Below are 6,638 nucleotides of genomic sequence, written 5' to 3'. Positions count from 1 at the left end.
CCTAAACCTAGCTATAACCACATCCCTTACCCTAAACAAAACCCTAATTCTAACCCTAACCATAGTCATAAACCCTGCCTTATCCTTAGCCCTAGCACTAACCCTAGATCGAAACCTAACTCTAAATCTAACCCTAACTTGATGCCTAAGGCTAACTCTAAAACTAGCTCTAATCCTAATGCTAATCCTAAAAATAGCCCTAACCCTAGGCCTAACACTAACCCTAGCAATAATTTAGCCCTATTCCTAACCCTAATCCTAGCCCTAAGACTTACTCTAATTCTTATACTACCCTATCACTTGTTCTAACCATATCCCTTACCATAAACCTAACCTTAGCCCTAACCCTAGTACTAACCCTTTCCCTATCCTTAGCCCTAGCACTAACCTTATAAAAAACCTAACTCTAAATCTAGCCCTAACCCAAAGCCTTAGCCTAACCCTAACACTATCCCAAACCATAACACTAATCCTAAAACTAGACCTAAACCTATCCCTAGACCTAAAGCAAACAAAGCCATAGCTCTAACCCTAACCCTTAACCTAAACCAAATCCTAACCCTACACCCAGCCCTAACCCTAGCCCTAATTCGAGTTGTAAGCTGAACCCTAAAACTAAACATAAACCTGACACTGACCCTAACACTATTAGCTCTAAACATCACCCTAAACCTAATCCTAACACTAACCCTATCCCTAAAACCCTAAAACTATCCCTAATCATCATCCTAGTACTTACATTAGCCGTAACCATTACCCTAGCCCTAACTTAACCCCAAATGCAGCCCTAACCTGAGCCCTAACCCTAGCTTTAACCCTAACCCTAGCCCTAATCATAACCATAACCCTAGCCCTAAACCTATCTCTAAATCTATCAATTACCATAACCATAACCCTAACCCTAATGCTAACCCTAGGCATAAACTTAATCCTATTCCTAAACCTAACTGTATCCATTACCCTAAACTTAACCTGAACCCTAAACATAACCCTATCATTATCCTAACCCTAACCCTAACACTAATTTGAGCCCTAACTTTAAACCTTAACCTATCCCAATCCTAAATCAGACCTTGAACCTAATAATATTCATAGCTCTATACTTGACTGTAACACTAAATATAATACTTACCCTAGGTGAAGGCAAAATCCTAACCCTAAAACTATCTTTAACCTTAATTCTGGACCTGATATTAGACCTAAACATAATCCCAGCCCTAACCCTAAAACAAATGCTAGCCCTCATCTTAGCCCTAAACCTAGCTTTAATCATAACCCTAACCCTAATTCTAAAGCTCACCCTACCTCTAAACCTAGCTATAATGCCATCCTTTACCCTAAACATAACCCTAACTCTAACCTAAACCCTAGGCTTAAGCTAAATGCTAAATCTAGCCCTAATCCTAGCACTAATTTAGCCCTATCTCTAACCCTAACCCTAACTGTATCCCTAAGACTAACTCTAACTCTACCCTAGCCCTAGCCCTAGATCTAATCCTATCCTATACCATAACCCTTACCCTTGGCTTATCCTTAGTCCTAGCCCTAACCCTAGATCTAACCCTAACTCTAAATCTAACCCTAACCCTAATCCTAACTGTAGAACTAACACTAACCCTAACCCTAAGGATAATAGTACAACTAGCCCTAACCCTAACCATAGCAGTAAACCAAAACCGAACAATATCCTAAACCTTAACTTAAACCAAACCCAAACAGTACACCTAGACCAAACCCTAGCCCTAATTCAAGTCCTAAACCTAACCTTAAATCTAACCCTGATGTTGACTCATATCCTAACACTCAACCTAGATCTAAACACCACCCTTAACTTAAACAAAACCTTAAAAGTAACCCTAGCCCTAATTTCAGTCTTAACCCTATCCCTAAAACTAATCTGACCCTGACTTCTATCCTAACTCTAACCCTAGCTATAAATATCAACTAACTTTAAACCTAACCATAACACTAAACATACCCCTAATCATAACCCTAAAACTAACCCTAACTGTAACACTAGTTTTTACATTAGCCGTTGCCCTAACTCTAGCCTTACCTAATCTTAACACTACACCTCGCCCTAAACCTAACCCTCAAAATAGCCCTAAACATAATGCCAGTTTTTACTTTAGCCATAGCCCTAACCCCAACACAAAACCTAACCCTAATCTAAGCCCTAACCCTAGCTTTAACCCTAACCCTTGACCTAACCCTAACCCTATCCCTAGTCCTAAACCTAGCTCTAACCCTGTCCCTTACACTACATCCAACCCTCACACTATTGCTACTCTAGTCCTAACCCTAATCCTATGCCTACTCCAAACCCTAACTCTATTACTAGTCCTAACCCTAGCCCTCATTCTAGCTATAAACTTAACCCAAAACCTGACCCTAACCCTGACCCGTATGCTGACCCTAACACAAAACCTAGGTTTAAACCTAACCCTAACCCTTATCCGAAACCTAACACTAGCCCCAGTGGTAACCCTATACCTAAAACTAACACTAACACTAGCTCTAGACCTAAACCTAATCCTAAAAATAGCCATAATCCTAGCCCTATCCCAACAATAACCTTTAACTCAATCCAATACCCTATCCCTAGACCTAACCCGAGTCCTCATTCTGGAACTTACCCTAAACCTAACCCTAACCCAAACACTGACAATTACCCTAACACAAACCCTAGCTCTAAACCTTATCCTAACCCAAAAACTAACCCTAACACTAGATGAACCCTAAATATAGCCATAACCATAACCCTAGCTCTTACATTACCCCCACACCTAACACTATCCCTAAACCTCACACAAAACCTATCCCTAATCCTAGCCCTAAACCTAATTCTTAGCATAATTCTTAGCCCTAAACGTAACCCTAACCCCAAACCTAACTTTCACCCTAGATCTAACCCAAACTCAAACTCTAAACCTTACCCTAAACTTAATCCTAGACCAAACCCTAAACCTCACCCTAACCCTAGCCCTAATCCTAACCATAACCATATCCCAAACCCTAGCTCTAACTCTACTCATTACCCTAACCATAACCCTAAATGATAGTCAATAACCTAATCATAACCCTAAATTATAGCCCTAGCCCTAATGATAGTCAATCCCTAACCCTTACCCTTAACCTAACACTAACACTAACCCAAGGCCTAAGCCTAACCCTAACCCTAGCCCTAATCCTAAACTTAACCCTATCCATAACCCTAGCTCGAACTCTACCCATTACACTAATCCTAAATCTAACCTAATGATAGCCTGAGACCTAAACCTAAACCTACCCTAACCCTAAACATAAACCTAACCCTAGAACAAACCATAAAGCTAACCCTAACCCTAACACTAACCTTAGCTCAAACCCTAATCCTTATTGTAAACCCAATCCTAACTCTAACCATAAACCTAACCCTAACTCTAACCTGACATCTAACCCTATCAATTACCCAAACCCTAATGAAAACCCTAACCCTAACACTAACACTAACACTAACCATAACTGTAACTCTAGGCCAAATCCTAAATAAAACATAGCCCTGGCGCAAACCATAGTTCAAACCCTAAACCGTACACTAAACCTAATTCTAACCCTAACTCTCGCCCTAACCCTTACCCTAACCCTAACTATAGCCCTAATCCTAAGCATAACCCTAGCCCTAAACCTATGTCTAAACCTATAAATTACCCTAATGATAACCATAATCCTAATGCTAACCCTAAACCTATCACAAACCCTAACCATATCCATTACCCTAAACCTAACCTGAACCCTAAATCTAACCCTATCCATTACCCTAACCCTAAATCTAACCTTAATGCTAATTCAAGCCTAAACCTAAAATTTAACCTAACCCAAACCCAAAACCTGTCCCTGACCCTAATAATACTCCTAGCTCTAAACCTGACCCTTTCCCTGAAATTAACCCTTAAATTTCACCTAGCCGTAACCTAACCCTATAACTATCCCTAACTGTAAACCTAGACCTGACATTAGCCCTAGCCCTAATTATTGCCCTAAACCTAACACAAATCCTAGCCCTATTCCTAGCCTTAAACCGAGCCTTAATCCTAATCTGAACCCTAAACCTAATGCTAATCGTAAAAGTAGCCCTAATTTTAACCATAGCACTAAAACAAAACTGAGCAACAGGCCTAACACTAAACCTTAACTTAAACCAAACCCTAGCACCACACCTAGACCAAATCCTAGCCCTAATTTGAGTCCTAACCATAACCTTAAAATAACCCTGACCCTGACCCATATCCTAAGACTCACTCTAACTCTAAACACTTCCCTAAACTTAAATCAAACCCTAAGAGTAATCCTAGACCTAATTTGAGTCCTAACACTAACCCTAAAACTAAACCTGATCTGACTCATATCCTAACACTAACCCTAGCTATAAATATCACTGTAACCATAAATCTAACCCTAACACTTGACCTACCCCTTAGCCTAACCCTAAAACTATCCCTTAATGTAAACCTAGTTCTTATACTAGCCATTTTCCTAACCCTATCCTTAACTCTAACACAAAAACTGGCCCTAAACCTGGCTGTAACCCTAAACCTAACCCTAAACATAGCTCTAACCCTATCCCTTTCTCTAAACAAAACCCTATCCTTAATGGTAACCCTAGACCAACTCCTAATCCTTAGGCTAAACAAATCCTTACCCTATTAATAGTCCTAACCCTAGATCTCATTATAGCCCTTACTCTATCCCAAACCCTAACCCTAACCCTGACCCTTATGCTGACCATAATACAAACCCTCAGTCTAAACTTGACCCTTAATCCTAAACCCCACACTGCCCTACTGGTAAACTTATACTTAAACCTAATCCTACCATTAGCCCTAGACCTAAACCTAATCCTTAATCTAGCCTTAACTCTATCTCTAGGCCTAAATAAAAACTTAGCCCTAGCCCTAACAATAACCCTTAACCTAACCCAATCAATAACCTTTCCCCTAGACCTAAACCTAGTCCTAATTCTGGCTTTAGCCCTTACTTTAACTCTAACCTGAACACTGACCCTGCCTTTAACACTAAATGTACCCCTAAACCTGACCCTAATCAAAACCTAAACCTAATCTAGACCCAGCCATAAAGCTAACGCTAAAATAAGCCCTAATCATAACCCTAGCTCTTTAATTACCCATAGCCCTAACCCTAGGCCTAAACCTAACACTAAACATAGAGCTAATCCGAGGCCTAAACCTAGCCCTAAGCATAACAATAACCCTAACCCTAGCCCTAACCTAAACCTAGCCCTTGCCTTACTCATAAACCTAGCTCAAAGCTTAACCCTTACCCTAAACATAAACATAGATGTATCCCTAACTCTAACCCTAACCCTAGCCCTAATACTAAACTTACACCTAGCCCTAAACCTAGCTCAAAACCTACCCATTACCCTAACCCTAAACCTAATATTATTGATAATCCTAGCCCAAACCCTAACTGTAAACCTAACCCTAAATGGAAAACTGACCCTAGACATAACACTAAATCTAACACTCAGCATAGCCCTAACCCTAGCTGAAATCCTAAACCTAACCATAAACCTAAATATAACCATAGCCCTAATCCTAACCCTAAACCAAAACCTAACCATAAACCTAACCCTATATCTAACCCTATCCATTACCTTAACCCTAAACCCCTTAATGATAACCTTAGCCCTAACCCTAAACATAACACTAACCCTACCATAATCCTATCATAGACATAACCCTAAATCTAACCCTCACACTAGCCCTAACCTAGCTCAAAACCTAACCCTTACACTAAACATAACCATAAACTTAAACCTAATTCTAAACCTAAACCTAACCATAACTCAAGACCTATTCCTAACCATAACCCTAGTTCTAACCTAAACTCTAATCCTATCCATGACCCTAACAATTAGCCATACCTAATGCTGACCTAAGCCTAAATCTAACCTTATTGATAGTGCTAAATCTATCAATTACCCTAAACATAACCTGAATCCTAAACCAAACCCTATCATTACCCTAACCCTAACCCTAATGCTAATTCGAGCCCTAAACCTAAATCCTAACCTAAACCAAACCCTAAACTTGACCCTAACCCTAAAAATTTCACTAGCTCAAAACCTGAACTTTACCCTAAATCTAACCCTTACACTAGATGTAGCCATAAAATTAACCCTAAAACTATCTTTAACCATAATCCTAGACCTGATATTAGCTCTAGTTATAATCCTAGCCCTAAATCTAAAACAAACACTAGCCCTCATCCTAGCCCTAAACCTAGCCTTATTCATAACCCTAACCCTAACCCTAGGCCTAACCCTACTTTAACCCTCACCCTACCTCTAATCCTAGCTATAACACCATCTCTTATCCTAAACATAACCCTAACAATAACCCTATTGCTAGGCCTAAGATGAACACTAACCCTAGCCATAATCCTAGACCTAATTTAATCCTATTCCAAACCATAACCCTAATCCTAGCCCTCAGAAAAATTCTAACTCTCATGCTAGTACTATCATAGTTCTAACCATATCCCTTACCATGACTCTAACCCTAGTTCTAACCCTTGCCCTATATATTAGTCCTAGCCTAACCCTAGATCTAAACATAACTCTAAATGTAACCCTA

The sequence above is a fragment of the Marmota marmota genome, unplaced genomic scaffold, assembly GCF_001458135.2.
Source record: "Marmota marmota marmota unplaced genomic scaffold, marMar, whole genome shotgun sequence".
In the NCBI taxonomy this organism is placed as follows: domain Eukaryota; kingdom Metazoa; phylum Chordata; class Mammalia; order Rodentia; family Sciuridae; genus Marmota; species Marmota marmota.
The sequence above is the reverse complement of the archived record's forward strand: the minus strand, read 5'-3'. Positions refer to the sequence as shown.